This window comes from Oreochromis aureus, unplaced genomic scaffold (genome assembly GCF_013358895.1).
Source record: "Oreochromis aureus strain Israel breed Guangdong unplaced genomic scaffold, ZZ_aureus HiC_scaffold_59, whole genome shotgun sequence".
Classification (NCBI taxonomy): domain Eukaryota; kingdom Metazoa; phylum Chordata; class Actinopteri; order Cichliformes; family Cichlidae; genus Oreochromis; species Oreochromis aureus.
Window position 1 is genome coordinate 145,418 of NW_024108957.1, and position 18,874 is coordinate 164,291.

At 49.0% G+C, this 18,874-nt stretch overlaps 1 long non-coding RNA gene, 17 other non-coding genes and 2 pseudogenes across 18 annotated transcripts; all 20 read right to left on the reverse strand.

Annotated features, from left to right (window-relative positions):
• Positions 1–116: 116 nt before the first annotated feature.
• On the reverse strand, positions 117–228 carry LOC120437194. Its single transcript, XR_005610893.1, has one exon. It is a non-coding gene; the product is annotated as a U5 spliceosomal RNA (small nuclear RNA).
• Positions 229–847: 619 nt separating this feature from the next.
• LOC120437210 lies at positions 848–1,037 on the reverse strand. The gene has a single exon (XR_005610909.1). It is a non-coding gene; the product is annotated as a U2 spliceosomal RNA (small nuclear RNA).
• A 180-nt stretch (positions 1,038–1,217) lies between these two features.
• LOC120437221 lies at positions 1,218–1,330 on the reverse strand. Its single transcript, XR_005610919.1, has one exon. It is a non-coding gene; the product is annotated as a U5 spliceosomal RNA (small nuclear RNA).
• A 449-nt stretch (positions 1,331–1,779) lies between these two features.
• LOC120437135 lies at positions 1,780–1,961 on the reverse strand. Its single transcript, XR_005610849.1, has one exon. It is a non-coding gene; the product is annotated as a U2 spliceosomal RNA (small nuclear RNA).
• A 174-nt stretch (positions 1,962–2,135) lies between these two features.
• LOC120437228 lies at positions 2,136–2,247 on the reverse strand. Its single transcript, XR_005610926.1, has one exon. It is a non-coding gene; the product is annotated as a U5 spliceosomal RNA (small nuclear RNA).
• Positions 2,248–2,866: 619 nt separating this feature from the next.
• LOC120437287 lies at positions 2,867–3,049 on the reverse strand. The gene has a single exon (XR_005610985.1). It is a non-coding gene; the product is annotated as a U2 spliceosomal RNA (small nuclear RNA).
• A 176-nt stretch (positions 3,050–3,225) lies between these two features.
• On the reverse strand, positions 3,226–3,337 carry LOC120437195. The gene has a single exon (XR_005610894.1). It is a non-coding gene; the product is annotated as a U5 spliceosomal RNA (small nuclear RNA).
• A 620-nt stretch (positions 3,338–3,957) lies between these two features.
• On the reverse strand, positions 3,958–4,140 carry LOC120437139. Its single transcript, XR_005610852.1, has one exon. It is a non-coding gene; the product is annotated as a U2 spliceosomal RNA (small nuclear RNA).
• Positions 4,079–10,028, reverse strand: LOC120437124. The gene is made up of 3 exons (XR_005610839.1): positions 10,010–10,028; positions 8,695–8,698; positions 4,079–4,107 (listed from the first exon to the last, which is right to left on the reverse strand). It is a non-coding gene; the product is annotated as an uncharacterized LOC120437124 (long non-coding RNA).
• On the reverse strand, positions 4,316–4,427 carry LOC120437226. The gene has a single exon (XR_005610924.1). It is a non-coding gene; the product is annotated as a U5 spliceosomal RNA (small nuclear RNA).
• LOC120437159 lies at positions 4,878–5,065 on the reverse strand. Its single transcript, XR_005610866.1, has one exon. It is a non-coding gene; the product is annotated as a U2 spliceosomal RNA (small nuclear RNA).
• On the reverse strand, positions 9,835–10,041 carry LOC120437163 (annotated as a pseudogene).
• A 181-nt stretch (positions 10,042–10,222) lies between these two features.
• Positions 10,223–10,335, reverse strand: LOC120437223. The gene has a single exon (XR_005610921.1). It is a non-coding gene; the product is annotated as a U5 spliceosomal RNA (small nuclear RNA).
• Positions 10,336–10,783: 448 nt separating this feature from the next.
• On the reverse strand, positions 10,784–10,965 carry LOC120437281. Its single transcript, XR_005610979.1, has one exon. It is a non-coding gene; the product is annotated as a U2 spliceosomal RNA (small nuclear RNA).
• Positions 10,966–11,136: 171 nt separating this feature from the next.
• LOC120437218 lies at positions 11,137–11,248 on the reverse strand. Its single transcript, XR_005610916.1, has one exon. It is a non-coding gene; the product is annotated as a U5 spliceosomal RNA (small nuclear RNA).
• A 790-nt stretch (positions 11,249–12,038) lies between these two features.
• Positions 12,039–12,215, reverse strand: LOC120437147 (annotated as a pseudogene).
• A 5,116-nt stretch (positions 12,216–17,331) lies between these two features.
• LOC120437168 lies at positions 17,332–17,526 on the reverse strand. The gene has a single exon (XR_005610869.1). It is a non-coding gene; the product is annotated as a U2 spliceosomal RNA (small nuclear RNA).
• Positions 17,527–17,703: 177 nt separating this feature from the next.
• LOC120437211 lies at positions 17,704–17,816 on the reverse strand. Its single transcript, XR_005610910.1, has one exon. It is a non-coding gene; the product is annotated as a U5 spliceosomal RNA (small nuclear RNA).
• Positions 17,817–18,206: 390 nt separating this feature from the next.
• LOC120437199 lies at positions 18,207–18,397 on the reverse strand. Its single transcript, XR_005610898.1, has one exon. It is a non-coding gene; the product is annotated as a U2 spliceosomal RNA (small nuclear RNA).
• Positions 18,398–18,571: 174 nt separating this feature from the next.
• Positions 18,572–18,683, reverse strand: LOC120437196. The gene has a single exon (XR_005610895.1). It is a non-coding gene; the product is annotated as a U5 spliceosomal RNA (small nuclear RNA).
• Positions 18,684–18,874: the final 191 nt, after the last annotated feature.

Sequence of the window (18,874 nt, forward strand, 5' to 3'; positions counted from 1 at the left end):
CTCACAGGGAGGGAGCCGCTTCAAATCTCCGCCCACCCACAGTACCTCAGAGGCCTGCGGAGCTCCCTGGAATTGCGCTGCTGCTTCTTCTGTTATTTCTTTTGAACAACGAGGAGAGGGCCCAGCCAGACCCTGCCAAAAATAGGTGCAACTCCTTAGCGCTGCTCTCCACGGAAGTCTTTAGTAAAAGGCGAAAGACTTGTACGTTATGAAGAGAAGCCAGAGTGTGTGTTTCGTTTGCCTCGCAGGAAGCTGCAGTGACTGCTCGTCCCGGCATCCGGCGTCACGGTTGGCCCTGTTTGCTTGGCTGAAGCGGCAGATCTCAGGCCCCGCCTGCTCTGCTCCAGAGCTCCACTTTGACAGGAAAGGGGTGACTGGAGAGGATGTTCGTGCTTCAGGCTGCTTTCTGGCCCTGGGCTTGGCAGACCTTCATTTCTTTGGCTTATGCGTTATGAAGAGAAGCCAGAGTGTGTGTTTCTTTCGCCTCGTCACGGTAGGCCCTATTTGCTTGGCCAGATCTCCACTTTGACAGGAAAGGGGTGACTGGAGAGGACGTTCGCGGCTTCAGGCTGCTTTCTGGCCCTGGGCTTGGCAGACCTTCATTTCTTTGGTTTGTACGTTATGAAGAGAAGCCAGAGTGTGTGTTTCTTTCGCCTCGTCACGGTAGGCCCTGTTTGCTTGGCTGAAGCGGCATTTCTCAGGCCGCGCCTGCTCTGCTCTGCTCCAGAGCTCCACTTTGACAGGAGAGGCGTGACTGGAGAGGATGTTCGCGGCTTCAGGCTGCTTTCTGGCTCTTCTCTGGCAGATGTTAATTTGTTTGGCATTCTTGCTTTTGCACAAGGTCAGCAAAGGGGGCACCGTTCCCGGAGGCGCTGCAATACCGGGTCGATGCGTGGAGCGAACGGAGCGAGCCCCTTATTCAGCTCCCTGTTCTAAAAATGGGTTTAATACGTTGCCCCCGAATCGGGGGCGTATCAGATATTAAACTGATAAGAACAGATACTACACTTGATCTTAGCCAAAAGGCCGAGCGCGATGGCCTGCTACGGGTTCCTGGCTGAGCCGCCTTCTCGGGACACTTCTCGCAGTGACGGTGCTCACAGGAGGGAGCCGCTTCAAATCTCCGCCCACCCACAGTACCTCAGAGGCCTGCGGAGCTCCCTGGAATTGCGCCCTGCTTTCTTCTGTTATTTCTTTTGAACAACGAGGAGAGGGCCCAGCCAGACGGCAGACCCTGACAAAAATAGGTGCAACTCTTTAGCGCTGCTCTCCACGGAAGTCTTTAGTAAAAGGCGAAAGACTTGTACGTTCTGAAGAGAAGCCAGAGTGTGTGTTTCTTTGTTTGCCTCGCAGGAAGCCGCAGTGACTGCTCGTCCCGCTTCCGGCGTCACGGTAAACCCTGTTTGCTTGGCTGAAGCGGCAGATCTCAGGCCCGCCTGCTCTGCTCCAGAGCTCCACTTTGACAGGAAAGGGGTGACTGGAGAGGGCGTTCGCGACTTCAGGCTGCTTTCTGGCCCTGGGCTTGGCAGACCTTCATTTCTTTGGTTTGTACGTTATGAAGAGAAGCCAGAGTGTGTGTTTTTTTCGCCTCGTCACGGTAGACCCTGTTTGCTTGGCTGAAGCGGCATTTCTCAGGCGCGCCTGCTCTGCTCTGCTCCAGAGCTCCACTTTGACAGGAGAGGCGTGACTGGAGAGGATGTTCGCGACTTCAGGCTGCTTTCTGGCTCTTCTCTGGCAGATGTTAATTTGTTTGGCATTCTTGCTTTTGCACAAGGTCAGCAAAGGGGCACCGTTCCCGGGCGCTGCAATACCGGTCGATGCGTGGGAGCGAACGGAGCGAGCCCCTTATTCAGCTCCCTGTTCTAAAATGGGTTTATCGTTGCCCCGAATCGGGGCGTATCAGATATTAAACTGATAAGAACAGATACTACACTTGATCTTAGCCAAAAGGCCGAAGCGATGGCCTGCTACGGGTTCCTGGCTGAGCCGCCTTCTCGGGACACTTCTCGCTTGTGGCGGTGCTCACAGGAGGGAGCCGCTTCAAATCTCCGCCCACCCACAGTACCTCAGAGGCCTGCGGAGCTCCTGGAATTGCGCGCTGCTTTCTTCTGTTATTTCTTTTGAACAACGAGGAGAGGGCCCAGCCAGACCCTGCCAAAAATAGGTGCAACTCCTTAGCGCTGCTCGCCACGGAAGTCTTTAGTAAAAGGCGAAAGACTTGTGCGTTATGAAGAGAAGCCAGAGTGTGTGTTTCGTTTGCCTCGCAGGAAGCTGCAGTGACTGCTCGTCCCGGCATCCGGCGTCACGGTTGGCCCTGTTTGCTTGGCTGAAGCGGCAGATCTCAGGCCCCGCCTGCTCTGCTCCAGAGCTCCACTTTGACAGGAAAGGGGTGACTGGAGAGGATGTTCATGACTTCAGGCTGCTTTCTGGCCCTGGGCTTGGCAGACCTTCATTTCTTTGGCTTGTACGTTATGAAGAGAAGCCAGAGTGTGTGTTTCTTTTACCTCGTCACGGTAGGCCCTATTTGCTTGGCCAGATCTCCACTTTGACAGGAAAGGGGTGACTGGAGAGGACGTTCGCGGCTTCAGGCTGCTTTCTGGCCCTGGGCTTGGCAGACCTTCATTTCTTTGGTTTGTACGTTATGAAGAGAAGCCAGAGTGTGTGTTTCTTTCGCCTCGTCACGGTAGGCCCTGTTTGCTTGGCTGAAGCGGCATTTCTCAGGCCGCGCCTGCTCTGCTCTGCTCCAGAGCTCCACTTTGACAGGAGAGGCGTGACTGGAGAGGATGTTCGCGGCTTCAGGCTGCTTTCTGGCTCTTCTCTGGCAGATATTAATTTGTTTGGCATTCTTGCTTTTGCACAAGGTCAGCAAAGGGGCACCGTTCGGGCGCTGCAATACCGGGTCGATGCGTGGAAGCGAACGGAGCAAGCCCCTTATTCAGCTCCCTGTTCTAAAAATGGGTTTATCGTTGCCCCGAATCGGGCGTATCAGATATTAAACTGATAAGAACAGATACTACACTTGATCTTAGCCAAAAGGCCGAGAAGCGATGGCCTGCTACGGGTTCCTGGCTGAGCCGCCTTCTCGGGACACTTCTCGCTTGTGACGGTGCTCACAGGGAGGGAGTCGCTTCAAATCTCCGCCCACCCACAGTACCTCAGAGGCCTGCGGAGCTCCCTGGAATTGCGCGCTGCTTTCTTCTGTTATTTCTTTTGAACAACGAGGAGAGGGCCCAGCCAGACCCTGCCAAAAATAGGTGCAACTCCTTAGCGCTGCTCTCCACGGAAGTCTTTAGTAAAAGGCGAAAGACTTGTACGTTATGAAGAGAAGCCAGAGTGTGTGTTTCGTTTGCCTCGCAGGAAGCTGCAGTGACTGCTCGTCCCGGCATCCGGCGTCACGGTTGGCCCTGTTTGCTTGGCTGAAGCGGCAGATCTCAGGCCCCGCCTGCTCTGCTCCAGAGCTCCACTTTGACAGGAAAGGGGTGACTGGAGAGGATGTTCGCGGCTTCAGGCTGCTTTCTGGCCCTGGGCTTGGCAGACCTTCATTTCTTTGGCTTGTACGTTATGAAGAGAAGCCAGAGTGTGTGTTTCTTTCGCCTCGTCACGGTAGGCCCTATTTGCTTGGCCAGATCTCCACTTTGACAGGAAAGGGGTGACTGGAGAGGACGTTCATGGACTTCAGGCTGCTTTCTGGCCCTGGGCTTGGCAGACCTTCATTTCTTTGGTTTGTACGTTATGAAGAGAAGCCAGAGTGTGTGTTTCTTTCGCCTCGTCACGGTAGGCCCTGTTTGCTTGGCTGAAGCGGCATTTCTCAGGCCGCGCCTGCTCTGCTCTGCTCCAGAGCTCCACTTTGACAGGAGAGGCGTGACTGGAGAGGATGTTCGCGGCTTCAGGCTGCTTTCTGGCTCTTCTCTGGCAGATGTTAATTTGTTTGGCATTCTTGCTTTTGCACAAGGTCAGCAAAGGGGCACCGTTCCCGGGGCGCTGCAATACCGGGTCGATGCGTGGAGCGAACGGAGCGAGCCCCTTATTCAGCTCCCTGTTCTAAAATGGGTTTAATACGTTGCCCCGAATCGGGCGTATCAGATATTAAACTGATAAGAACAGATACTACACTTGATCTTAGCCAAAGGCCGGCGCGATGGCCTGCTACGGGTTCCTGGCTGAGCCGCCTTCTCGGGACACTTCTCGCTTGTGGCGGTGCTCACAGGAGGCAGGCGCTTCAAATCTCCGCCCACCCACAGTACCTCAGAGGCCTGCGGAGCTCCCTGGAATTGCGCTGCTGCTTTCTTCTGTTATTTCTTTTGAACAACGAGGAGAGGCCCAGCCAGACCCTGCCAAAAATAGGTGCAACTCCTTAGCGCTGCTCTCCACGGAAGTCTTTAGTAAAAGGCGAAAGACTTGTGCGTTATGAAGAGAAGCCAGAGTGTGTGTTTCGTTTGCCTCGCAGGAAGCCGCAGTGACTGCTCGTCCCGGCTTCCGGCGTCCACGGTAAACCCCTGTTTGCTTGGCTGAAGCGGCAGATCTCAGGCCCGCCTGCTCTGCTCCAGAGCTCCACTTTGACAGGAAAGGGGTGACTGGAGAGGACGTTCATGGCTTCAGGCTGCTTTCTGGCTCTGGGCTTGGCAGACCTTCATTTCTTTGGCTTGTACGTTATGAAGAGAAGCCAGAGTGTGTGTTTTCTTTCGCCTCGTCACGGTAGGCCCTGTTTGCTTGGCTGAGCGGCATTTCTCAGGCAGCGCCTGCTCTGCTCTGCTCCAGAGCTCCACTTTGACAGGAGAGGCGTGACTGGAGAGGATGTTCGCGGCTTCAGGCTGCTTTCTGGATCTTCTCTGGCAGATGTTAATTTGTTTGGCATTCTTGCTTTTGCACAAGGTCAGCAAAGGGGCACCGTTCCCGGGGCGCTGCAATACCGGTCGATGCGTGGAGCGAACGGAGCGAGCCCCTTATTCAGCTCCCTATTCTAAAATGGGTTTATCGTTGCCCCGAATCGGGGCGTATCAGATATTAAACTGAGAAGAACAGATTTTTTTTTTTTTTTCCTCTTTTTATTTACTTTCCAAACCATTTCCATACTTTACATTTACATTTCACATTTCTCATACATCGTAACATATTATTTTCCGAATCAATGTCATACCTTTATTTCATCACACCTCAATAAAACATTCTACAGAAAAAAAGAAAAAAAAAAAGAAAGGTTAAACAACCGTAAAGTCCCACCAATTAAAAGACCAAAACCAAAATAACAATCACGTTTCTATTATCTCACTCCTTATCACTTACCACCTTTTCTTTTTTGGTGGTTTTAAAAAGATGATTTTCCACCTGTCCTTAATTGTGTCGCTTCCCCACCTTTCTAATTCATGCCAGTATATACTTTGAAATTCTTTCTCTATTGCCTTAACTGTTCCTATCTCTCTCCATTTATACACTCCAGTTATATGTCCCTGCCTCGCTTTCCATAATTTAAGTTTTACAATTGATATCAACATACAAATTATTTTATTTTGTTCTTTTCCCACCCTTTAACCCCAAACGAAGTGATCTCATCATATGTCACATTCTCCAAACAGTTATAACTCTCTTTACCCCATCCCAAACCTTTTTGCATATTCACATCCCCATAATACATGTTCAATAGTTTCATCTTCCATACAATTTTCCTTGGACATACTTTTTGCTTCCCCAGGTTGTGGGCGACATCGTGACCCTAACTGGTAGCCTTCTATGCAAGTGCAACCAATTAAAATCTTTAAGCCCGTTCTTAAAACTCTTGTCCTGGGCCCGTAACCACACTTCAGAGTTCACCATTACAGGATTGACATTGAGTTTCTGTACCAGTTTCCTATATAATACCTTGTGATTTATCACTGTATCCTCTTCTTTGCATTCCTTATATCTCCTCCCCCACTTTACCATTTTCTGGAGATACTCCGGCCTACTCTCAGCTTTAGGGCCTTTATTATCCAACCCTATTAGAAACCGGTATGGTATAGACAGCCAAAACCATATCAGGATTTGGCATTTGTGTATATATGTCTTTTTCAGGAGTATGCATACATTGCTGTAGAATATTGAGTCAAGCTTCAGAGGAACGTTTGGCACATCCCTCCCACCTTCTGATATTTCCTGATACATTTGCGCCCTTTTTACATATTCATAGCCCCCCCATATAAACTTAAATATTCCCCTCGTTAGTTGAGCTCTATACTTGTGCGGCATCGGAAAAACATAGGCCAAATGTAGCAGCTTTGGCAATACTTCGGCCTTTACGACCAACACTTTCCCTGAGACAGAAAGTTTTCTTGTCTTCCATAATCCCAGTTTTTTTTCCACAACCGCCATCTTCTTTTTCCAATTGTACAGTGCATCCCCCTCCCCGTTCCCAAACGATATTCCTAAAACGTCCATAGGACCTTCACACAACATAAAATCACAAATCTTGTCCTTCCTCCCCTCCCACTTCCCAAGGTATTTGTACCTAGTCTTCTGCTTATTTATTCTCGATCCAGTTGCTTTTTCATAATCATATAGAATGTCTATCACTCCCCTTAAGCTTTCATCATCTGCCAAATATAATATTGTGTCATCCGCGTATTGTGATATTTTTAAACTCTCACCCCGGGGCAGCGTTATCCCTTTAACAATGTAACTCCCCCTTATTGCACAAGCCAGGGGTTCTGCGTATAAAACAAACAGCACCACAGAGAGCGGGCACCCTTGCCGCAATCCCCTTGTTTGCTGCACTTTACCCGTTAAATGCCCGTTTATTTTGATTTTTGAATTTATGCCCTTGTATAAGACCTTTACCCATTTTATAATGACCCCACCTAGTCCCAGCCCCTCCATAACCTTCCACAAAAAGGGGTGATCTACTCTGTCGAAAGCTTTCTGCTGGTCAAGGCTCACACATATTGCAGCAATGTTTCTCTCCTTTACATATGTGAGTACATCCCTGTGTAGATGTAAGTTCCATGTGATTTGCCTCCCCTGTACCCCACAAGTTTGGTCCATTTCCACTATGTGTGACATGACTCCTGCTAGCCTATTCGCCAAAATCTTGCTCAATATTTTATAGTCCACGCACAGCATAGTTAGTGGCCTGTAATTGTCTAAATGCTTGGATTCCTTTCTTAAACAGAATAGTCACCACTCCCGTTTCATGCTTTCCGACATCTCTCCTCCTCCATGATTTCCTTAAAAACCTCCAGGAGGTGGGTCCCCACCATATCCCAAAAACCATGTAAAATTCTTTTGTTAAACCATCTATGCCAGGCACCTTACCGGCCTTCATTGTCTTAACCACATTATACGCCTCCCCACCGTCATTTCCCCCCAGCTTGTCATTTTCTTCTTCGGGTAACCTCCTCCTTAAAGATCTTATAAAACTCTCCCCTTCCCTCATCCAAGCTCTCCTTTGTAAACAAATTACCATAATATTCTTCCACCGTTCTTAACAATTCATCTTTCCCCTTATCACCTTTCCATCCCTCTCCAGTTCCGTTATCACCGCCTCTTATCCCTAGTCTTCATTTTGCTAAAAAGTATGAGGAGCATTTCTCATTCTCCTCATACTCTTCCTGTTTTAATTTATATAATACGGCTCTCGCTTTCCTCTCAAGTAGTTCCTCCTGTCTTATTTTTAAATTTTCCAAGTACCCTTCCTTTTGAACCTCCTTTCCCTATTTTCCATAACATAGATTTTTTCTATCTCCTTCTGTATTGTATCGAACTCTTTCTTTCGAACTTTTGACCTCTCTGTACAATATTCAACCGTAAACTTTTTGATTTTTTTTCTTTATGTCCTCCCACCAAGCCACATTGTTACTGTATAAACTTTTCATCTCGGCCCATATCGGAAAAATTTTCATGAAACCCTCCCTATAGGCTTTCTCTGCGAGGACATCATTATTAAACTTCAGTACCCTTTTCCAAAATCCGCCCTGCTATCTCGAGCTCCACATCAACTGCTTGATGATCTGTGAAAAGGACCGTATTGTTTTCCTTCTATTATTTTGCACTCTTTCCCTACTAAAATGTAATTTAACCTACTCTTCGCCCCCTTGTGTTCTTCCAAGTATACCCCACTTGCTTTCCCAGTAGCTTCCCATTACGTCAATTAAACCATATTTTTTAATGAAGGTCCTAAAGGAGGAAAACTTTCCCTTTCAAGGAGCAATTAAAGTCCCCTCCACAATAATATCTTTTCTAGTCAAAAAACAAGTATCCATTTTTTGGAAAAGGTCCTTACGTAGCCCAGGCTCCACTTGTGCATATACATTTATTATCCGGCATTGAGTCCCGTTTTTATCGATATCCACCACCATTACCCTTCCTTGTGTTACAGTAAAGCTCTCAATTATCCGGATATCTTTATCCCCACATAACACCCCAACTCCAGACCCATGTACCCCCCCAATGCTCCAAGAAGCTTCCCCTCCCCTCCATTCCTCAGTAAACAAAGCAACATCCCCCTCATCTCTCAGGTGAACTTCCTGAACCAAACAAACATCAAAATTATGACACAATAAAAATTCATAAACAATTTTCCTCTTTCGGGCATTTTTTAGCCCCCTAACATTCAGGGTAATTATCCGTAGTTTTCCCATACCATAAACAAAAAGCAAGTGGAGCACTAGGACAAGAAAGAAAATAAAAAAAAAAAAAAGTAATGAGTCTCATAATTTATTTTACCTCCCTCTTGGGTTCACTAATTGTCCATATTGGCGTGTGACAGAAGGTCTTTTATGAAAGAGTCCTCTGACTGTTCTTCGCTCTCACCTTCCTCTTCCTTATCTCCATCACTTGTCACGTCACTTAGGGGGTATGCATGCACTCAGTCTGTGTTCCCTCCACGCATACCCCTCAACATTTACACCTTCCTCCAAAACCTCCTCCCTAATATCCTGGTCTCTTTGCTCACCATGTTCAGGAAAGGCGGCTGGACTCACCTTTCTCCTCCTTTTAGCAGACTTTCTCCGTGGCTTTCCGACCACTTCCCAACCTTTTTGGGGTTCCTCCCCTGCTGTACTTTCTCACCATCTTGCTCATGGCTCCTCTCTCCTCCTCCTCACTTCGCTCCGTCCCTCCTCCACTCCTTCTACTTTGTCCTCATTAGCCTGATTTCCAGCAGCTGGTGGTGGCTCCTGAGGCCTTGCTCCTTCACCAGAGTCTGTTTCCTCTTCGCCACGTTTTTCCCAATAAGTCCAGTCTTTACCACGGTAGAATAAGGCCGTGGCTTAGTACAGTCTCTCGCCATATGCTCTTCCGAATCACATAAATGGCATCTCCTGGGCTCCTTGCAGTCCCTCGTAATGTGTCCAAGCTTGCCACAACTCCTACACCTCACCTGGTCGCATTGTTCCGCATTATGTCCAACACTCCCGCATTTCCTACATGCTTGGGGCTGCCCTGCGTAAACAAGGAAGCCTCTATCCGCTCCAATAGAAAAAACAGCAGGTGGGTGACAATATCCATCTTCGCTATTCATATCCGCACTCAGTTTAATGCGAAATTGTCTCTTTCCGGTCCATATGCCCAGACCGTCCTTTATCTTTCGTACTCCTGGGAGAACAGTAACATATCTCCCGAGAAAGTACCTGATAGTCTCTTCCGTGACCCATGGGTTATACATATGTATCGTTAAAATTCTGTAATCATTGCGATACAAAGGGGTCACCATATATCTCCGCAGTTCTCTATCTTCTTCCACAATACACTTCCTTCTCACTTCTTCCGCATATTCTCCTGTAGTGAATGTCACATCATAGTGCTTACTTGCGGTGCTCTGTTGTAGGCAGAATATTTCCTCCGGCTGTATCTTCAAGGCTTCAAAAAGGATTCTCCGTCCAAAAGTTATCCTGTCATGAAATTGAGTATCTTTCTCCATGAGTTCAAATCTCAGCGTATTCCTCGTTCCAGAAGTCCTTGCGTCCCTCTCGGAAAAGGTGGCCGACGACGTCGCCATCTCTCTTTGCTTCCCGCCTCTTCTGATAAGAACAGATACTACACTTGATCTTAGCCAAAAGGCCGAGAAGCGATGGCCTGCTACGGGTTCCTGGCTGAGCCGCCTTCTCGGGACACTTCTCGCCAGGACGGTGCTCACAGGGAGGCAGGCGCTTCAAATCTCCGCCCACCCACAGTACCTCAGAGGCCTGCGGAGCTCCCTGGAATTGCACGCTGCTTTCTTCTGTTATTTCTTTTGAACAACGAGGAGAGGGCCCAGCCAGACGGCAGACCCTGACAAAAATAGGTGCAACTCTTTAGCGCTGCTCTCCACGGAAGTCTTTAGTAAAAGGCGAAAGACTTGTACGTTCTGAAGAGAAGCCAGAGTGTGTGTTTCGTTTGCCTCGCAGGAAGCCGCAGTGACTGCTCGTCCCGGCTTCCGGCGTCACGGTAGGCCCTGTTTGCTTGGCTGAAGCGGCAGATCTCAGGCCCCGCCTGCTCTGCTCCAGAGCTCCACTTTGACAGGAAAGGGGTGACTGGAGAGGACGTTCGCGGCTTCAGGCTGCTTTCTGGCCCTGGGCTTGGCAGACCTTCATTTCTTTGGTTTGTACGTTATGAAGAGAAGCCAGAGTGTGTGTTTCTTTCGCCTCGTCACGGTAGGCCCTGTTTGCTTGGCTGAAGCGGCATTTCTCAGGCAGCGCCTGCTCTGCTCTGCTCCAGAGCTCCACTTTGACAGGAGGGCGTGACTGGAGAGGATGTTCGCGGCTTCAGGCTGCTTTCTGGTTCTTCTCTGGCAGATGTTAATTTGTTTGGCATTCTTGCTTTTGCACAAGGTCAGCAAAGGGGCACCGTTCCCGGGCGCTGCAATACCGGGTCGATGCGTGGAGCGAACGGAGCGAGCCCCTTATTCAGCTCCCTGTTCTAAAAATGGGTTTATCGTTGCCCCGAATCGGGGCGTATCAGATATTAAACTGATAAGAACAGATACTACACTTGATCTTAGCCAAAAGGCCGAGCGATGGCCTGCTACGGGTTCCTGGCTGAGCCGCCTTCTCGGGACACTTCGCCAGTGGCGGTGCTCACAGGAGGGAGCCGCTTCAAATCTCCGCCCACCCACAGTACCTCAGAGGCCTCATGGAGCTCCCTGGATTGCGCTGCTTTCTTCTGTTATTTCTTTTGAACAACGAGGAGAGGGCCCAGCCAGACCCTGCCAAAAATAGGTGCAACTCCTTAGCGCTGCTCTCCACGGAAGTCTTTAGTAAAAGGCGAAAGACTTGAACGTTATGAAGAGAAGCCAGAGTGTGTGTTTCGTTTGCTTCGCAGGAAGCCGCAGTGACTGCTCGTCCCGGCTTCCGGCGTCACGGTAGGCCCTGTTTGCTTGGCTGAAGCGGCAGATCTCAGGCCCCGCCTGCTCTGCTCCAGAGCTCCACTTTGACAGGAAAGGGGTGACTGGAGAGGACGTTCGCGGCTTCAGGCTGCTTTCTGGCCCTGGGCTTGGCAGACCTTCATTTCTTTGGCTTGTACGTTATGAAGAGAAGCCAGAGTGTGTGTTTCTTTCGCCTCGTCACGGTAGGCCCTATTTGCTTGGCCAGATCGCCACTTTGACAGGAAAGGGGTGACTGGAGAGGACGTTCGCGGCTTCAGGCTGCTTTCTGGCCCTGGGCTTGGCAGACCTTCATTTCTTTGGCTTGTACGTTATGAAGAGAAGCCAGAGTGTGTGTTTCTTTCGCCTCGTCACGGTAGGCCCTGTTTGCTTGGCCAGATCTCCACTTTGACAGGAAAGGGGTGACTGGAGAGGACGTTCGCGGCTTCAGGCTGCTTTCTGGCCCTGGGCTTGGCAGACCTTCATTTCTTTGGTTTGTACGTTATGAAGAGAAACCAGAGTGTGTGTTTCTTTCGCCTCGTCACGGTAGGCCCTGTTTGCTTGGCTGAAGCGGCATTTCTCAGGCCGCGCCTGGTCTGCTCTGCTCCAGAGCTCCACTTTGACAGGAGAGGCGTGACTGGAGAGGATGTTCGCGGCTTCAGGCTGCTTTCTGGCTCTTCTCTGGCAGATGTTAATTTGTTTGGCATTCTTGCTTTTGCACGAGGTCAGCAAAGGGGGCACCGTTCCCGGAGGCGCTGCAATACCGGGTCGATGCGTGGAGCGAACGGAGCGAGCCCCTTATTCAGCTCCCTGTTCTAAAAATGCGTTTAATACGTTGCCCCCGAATCGGGAGCGTATCAGCTATTAAACTGATAAGAACAGATTTTTCTTTCTTTCGAAAAGTTTTATTGACACTCAAACATAGAAACCAAACACAGTCATCTCATAAGATTCAAATTCCACCCAGTTTAAAAGATTACTTTTTATTTCTTCCCACCCCTTCCTTAAAAGAAAGTGCAGTGGAGCAATAAAAAACAATTTGTAAAAGCCGTCCCGTCTCTTCACAAGCTCCTGGTGCTCAGGGGGCATCCTCACCACTTTGCTCCTTCCCACCTGCCTCTCCCGGAGAGCCAGGCCGTTGCTGCTTTGACCTCCCTGTGTGTGGCAACGGCTCCTCCGTCCGAATGGGCACAGAGGCGATTCTTCTTTGTGGCTGCTCCCACGGCTTGCTGCTTGCAGCACAGATCTCTTTTATTGTTGCTGCCGCCATTCTCGAGAGCAGTCACGGGGGGGATCTGCATGTGCTTGCTTACCAGCAAGTTTCTGGAGGTCCAAATGGCGTCTTTGATGGCAGCGAGAGTCAGCCACTGCTTCTCAAAGTCTTTCCTTTGTGCCTTTGCTCCCTGGCTCACCCCATAGAGCACTAACTGTGCTGTTAGGACCTCCCTTGCTGGTAAGTACGGGAATTGCGAGGAGCCGGCCATTGCCCACAGGTCTACGGCAGCGCTGCACTCCCAGAGCAAGTGCCTCACCGACTCAGGCGCGCCACAACCAGGCCGGGGACACATGGCTGTTGCAGACATGCCCCGAGAGTGCATCACGGACCTGACTGGGAGGATCCCATGAGCCACCATCCAGGACACATCCCGGAGCCTATGCGAAAGAACGGGACGGCTCACCAATCGCCACACATCTGTGGCTTCACCAATCGAGAGGCCGCGCACTGGAGTCACAGCTTCTCGCTCCTGCACAACAGAAATGAGAGACCGGTGTTTAGTTAAAATGTTTAAGTCTTCGTTTTCCAAGTTAAAGGAGACTAAAAAGGACTTTAGCTCAGCATAGGCCGGGGGGAGACTAAAGGAGACAGGCACTTTTAAATCCACCGGTATCAATTTTCTCTGTCTTAAGTAGCTCCCAGCCCAAAATCTAACCCATGCCTGCGTTTTGGGGTTACTAGATCGGGCCGTGGCCTGCCTCAGGTGGCTGCTCGTGTAGAGACTTCCTACAAACAGATACAGGTCTGGAACCCCCTTTCCTCCATTCTCCTTCATTTTCTTCATTGTCTCCCTTCTAAGTCTCTCCCATTTAGAACCCCATAAGAAGTAGAAAATGGCTCGTTCCAGTTCTAAGAGCACTTTTCTGGGAGGGATAAAGACTGAGCTGACTAAGAGAAGTCGGGGTAAAATCACTGCCTTGATGATTAACACCTTGCCCTCCAAGGTCAGCGTTCTCAGTCCCCAGTAACCCAGCTGTTGCTTCACTTTCCCTATAATTACCGACCAATTTGTCTTGCCACCTCCTTCCTTATCAAACCTGATCCCTAAAATCCTCTGGTCGTTTTGTGTCAGATTCATCTCAAGCCCAGTCAAACCTGTAGCCTCCCATGGTCCATAAAATTGTACCTGAGTCTTGTTCTTATTAAGCTTGGAAGCCGAGGCCTTCCCGAACCAGTCAGTCGCTTCAAAGGTCCTTTTCACCGAAGACAGATCTGTACACAAAATATTGATATCGTCCATGTACAGGACACATTTTGCTACTTGTCCGCCACTCCCTGGTACTTCCAAACCCTTTATCCCTTTGTCTCTTCTCAAGATCTGCGCTAGTGGTTCTCACGCCGATAACATAAAGAAGTGCAGATAGGGGACACCCTGACGAACACCGCAGTGTAAGTCCACCGCCCCAGTCAAGATCCCATTAATGACAAATCTACTACTGATCCCATTATACAACAGTTTCACCCAAGAAATAAACTGCTCTGGAAACCCCATTTTCTGCAGCACTCTAAAGAGATACTGATGCGAGATCCGATCAAAGGCTTTCTCAAAATCCAAGTTTAAGACAATTAGCCGAATGTTTCTATCCCTCGCAAAACAAATGGTGTCCCTGATCAATACGAGGCTATCAGTGATCTTCCTATCCTTAACAGCACAGGCTTGATCCGGGTGAATTATCTGGCTTAGCACAGGGCGTATCCGTGCTGCTAAAAGTTTGCTAAAAAACTTGCAGTCGCAATTTAGGAGCGCAATTGGTCTCCAATTTTTCAGGTCGGTCTTGTCCTTACCTTTGTGAGCAAGAGTGACTACCCCTATTCTAAAACTGTCCGGCAGCCTGTCAAGTTGGCTAAAATCTATAAAAACAGAAAGTAGGTCCACGGCCAAAATGTCCCAGAAAGTCCGGTAGAATTCCCACGGGAGTCCATCCATCCCTGGGGACTTCCCGTTCTTAAAACTCTTAAGACACTGATTGAGCTCAGTCAATGTAAAGCCTTGGCTCAATAAACCACTGTCTTCAACAGTCTTGTCGATAAACTCCAAGGTTTGTGCAATAATCTCTTCATTAACATTTTTTTTCCCATATAACTCTTTATAATAATCTTCGATCACTTGCATGATCTCCTCGGTGGTCTCAACTTTTTGCCCGGCTTTGTTTGTTAGTCGTGCAACGAAGCCAGATTTGCTCATAATTTTCTTGAAGAAATATCTTGTGCATTTTTCACCTTCATCTCTCTCTTTCTCCTACTTCTTAAAATAACCCCCTACTTTTTATATCCGCAATTATCTGCATTTTCTCCTTGACCTCTTTTTATTTCGTCATTAAAATCCATCCCCAATTGGTTTAAACGATAGTACCTCTGTAGTCTTTTTCTGCAGCCCCATCCTGCGTCTATTCTCAGCAGCCTTCTTCCTTTTCCCGGCCTGTTTAAAAAAAGCTGTGTCCTTTCTTTAACCGTTTCCCACCACTCTGCACGTGTTTCATAAAAATCCTGGAGGGTCTGCCACTCACGATACCGCTCCTTATACTGGCCGATCAAATTTTGGTCCTCAAGCAAGGAGCAGTTAAGTCTCCACAGTCCTCTCCCATCGTCACACACGATGCCAAAGTGATAGTGCTGGACAGCATCATGTGATCAGAAAAGAAAACGGGTATCAATCTAGCATCAGTTGGCAAGACATCTCTCACAAACAAATAGTCAATGCGAGAGGCCCTAGAGCCATCCCCACTAAACCAGGTGAAGCCCTCCTCCTGGGGTGTATTACTGCAAAACAGTCTGTTAGTTTAAAATCTCTAACCATCCCCTGTAATAAGAGTGACGTCTTGTCCACTTTAAAATCTTGCCTGGCTCGTTTCCTATCCTTTCTACTTAGGACACAGTTAAAATCCCCAAATACTAAAGGCACCTTTCCCAACAAATGGGGCTGCAGCTCCTCTAAAGGTCATATCTTTCATGTTTATCATTAAACCCATAAACATTCAAGAGGTTAAAATCCTTGTCCATATAACTCAAATTAACTACAAGTGCTCTTCCTTCCCTCACCACAGTGCTCCCCTTTACCAGCACAAAGGGGTTTTTTACCAAAACGGCTACTCCATCATTCTTATTCCCATTTGATCCACTCCATATTGATGGTTGTGGCCACATGTCCTGCCACTGGTTATAAGCTTTTAAAAAGGGTATTGCACATTCCTGAAGTAAGATCACATCCGACGTTACAGTATTTAGAAAGGATAACACACTCTGGGCTCTCATTTTGGTCCTAACACTTCTAACATTTATAGTTGAGAAGGTAAGAGCCATAAGGGGTAAGACAAAAGGCAAACTAATCATTTTACGTTAAGGGAGGTAATTCTCCTCAGGGAAAAGACTCAGCCCAGGTTTCAAGGATCCTAACATCAATTTATTTCTCGTGAACAGAGCTCTTCCTTCACCTCACACGATTCTGGAGGGAGGGCTGATGCTCTATTCCCTTTACGGACTCTCGGAGACGGCCTCTGCTGCAGAGCTGCATTAACCATACGATCTTTGGGGGTTGACTGCAAAACTATATTAAGAAAGGAGACCTCATTTGGCGAGCCAGAGGGGAAGACCCTAGAGTCCTCCCCAGAGGAACTCCCTGACGGTACTTCAAGTCTTCCCTCTTTCCTGAAACAATTGTCCCAGAGGACAGTTCTGCCGCAGTTCTCTTTGCCAGCTGGGTATCAGGGGGACTGATCTTGGATGCTATCGCTTGAAGTGTTTCCACCTCCTTGTGTTCCACTTTCGACCTGTCCGACCTCCTCCTCTAAGGTTTCTGGTAGGACAGGCCCTCCATGCTCCTCCCCATTTCCGCCTCCCCTGTTCCTCTCCTCCACTCACAGGTTTTGGCAGCAAAATCAAATTTTCAGGCCCAGCTGTATCAATCAGGTCCTCCTCATTACCTATTTCATTCAGGTTTTGCTCTCCAATCAAGCTTGTCCTCTTAAGTTTGTTTGCAAATGACCTAGGGCAATTTCTAAAGAGATGCCCCTCTCCTCCACACAAATTACACTTACGGTCATTTCTACATTCAGCATACGTATGTCCTCTTTCCTTACATTTCCCACAAATGATTTCCTCACATGCTTCCACCAAGTGCCCATGCTCCCCACACCTCCGACAGAGCTTTGGCTGCCCCTGGTAGTGAATGTAGCCTCTATTGTCCCCAAGACTATCATAGATGGGAGATGTTTCAGGCCCCGAAACCCATGGGGTCTTCCCATTGCTGTATGGGGACCTTCCATGCACAGTTCCAGATTCCGTCCCACATCCCTCACCTTCATAGCCTGCCCTTTCACTGTGCAGTATCTTCCCAGCCACAAGCAAATGTCTTGAGCACTAATAGTTTCATTAAACATTCTAACAATCACCGTTTTCAAGGTGTTGTCAGTCAGTTTCTCAACAACAAATTCTTTAAATTGCGGTTTCACATTCTCATACCTTATCCAGAAATCCTCCAGATAAGCGCTTGAGCAAAAGCTCACGTCAAAACCTTTGTTGAATGGGAGGGTCAGGATACAGTTCAGGTCATTTGGTGAGAACCCCAACACCTGTTGAATCAATTTCCTGGAAAAATCCAATCTAGACATCTTTGGCAACTCTCCTTCATTTCTAATTAAGCTAAATCGCACACTGTGGTGCCTCCGCATGCCGGCATGGTAGGCCGCCATGGTGGAGGCACCACACAGCTAACAGATGCCTTTAAAAGACAAAACAAGACACAAACAGAGAATATTTTCAAAAAAGGCAAACAGTAACAAAACTTACCTTCAAAGTGAAGGAAACCCAAGTAGTTTCTTGATTCTTTTAGTAGACCAAGCACCCGAAGGAGACGATCATGAGTCTTAGCTACGGCCGAGAAACAAGTGCAAACTGATAAGAACAGATACTACACTTGATCTTAGCCAAAGGGGCGAGAAGCGATGGCCTGCTACGGGTTCCTGGCTGAGCCGCCTTCTCGGGACACTTCTCCAGACGGTGCTCACAGGAGGCAGCCGCTTCAAATCTCCGCCCACCCACAGTACCTCAGAGGCCTGCGGAGCTCCCTGGAATTGCGCGCTGCTTTCTTCTGTTATTTCTTTTGAACAACGAGGAGAGGGCCCAGCCAGACGGCAGACCCTGACAAAAATAGGTGCAACTCTTTAGCGCTGCTCTCCACGGAAGTCTTTAGTAAAAGGCGAAAGACTTGTACGTTATGAAGAGAAGCCAGAGTGTGTGTTTCTTTCGCCTCGTCACGGTAGGCCCTGTTTGCTTGGCCAGATCTCCACTTTGACAGGAAAGGGGTGACTGGAGAGGACGTTCGCGGCTTCAGGCTGCTTTCTGGCCCTGGGCTTGGCAGACCTTCATTTCTTTGGTTTGTACGTTATGAAGAGAAGCCAGAGTGTGTGTTTCTTTCGCCTCGTCACGGTAGGCCCTGTTTGCTTGGCTGAAGCGGCATTTCTCAGGCAGCGCCTGCTCTGCTCTGCTCCAGAGCTCCACTTTGACAGGAGAGGCGTGACTGGAGAGGATGTTCGCGGCTTCAGGCTGCTTTCTGGCTCTTCTCTGGCAGATGTTAATTTGTTTGGCATTCTTGCTTTTGCACTCTTGCTTTTGCACAAGGTCAGCAAAGGGGGCACCGTTCCCAGAGGCGCTGCAATACCGGGTCGATGCGTGGAGCGAACGGAGCGAGCCCCTTATTCAGCTCCCTGTTCTAAAAATGCGTTTAATACGTTGCCCCCCAATCGGGGGCGTATCAGATACTAAACTGATAAGAACAGATACTACACTTGATCTCAGCCAAAAGGCCGAGAAGCGATGGCCTGCTACGGGTTCCTGGCTGAGCCGCCTTCTCGGGACACTTCTCGGTTGTGACGGTGCTCACAGGGAGGCAGGCGCTTCAAATCTCCGCCCACCCACAGTACCTCAGAGGCCTGCGGAGCTCCCTGGATTTGCGCTGCTTTCTTCTGTTATTTCTTTTGAACAACGAGGAGAGGGCCCAGCCAGACCCTGCCAAAAATAGGTGCAACTCCTTAGCGCTGCTCTCCACGGAAGTCTTTAGTAAAAGGCGAAAGACTTGTACGTTATGAAGAGAAGCCAGAGTGTGTGTTTCGTTTGCCTCGCAGGAAGCCGCAGTGACTGCTCGTCCCGGCTTCCGCGTCCACGGTAGGCCCTGTTTGCTTGGCTGAAGCGGCAGATCTCAGGCCCGCCTGCTCTGCTCCAGAGCTCCACTTTGACAGGAAAGGGTGACTGGAGAGGACGTTCGCGGCTTCAGGCTGCTTCCTAGCTCTGGGCTT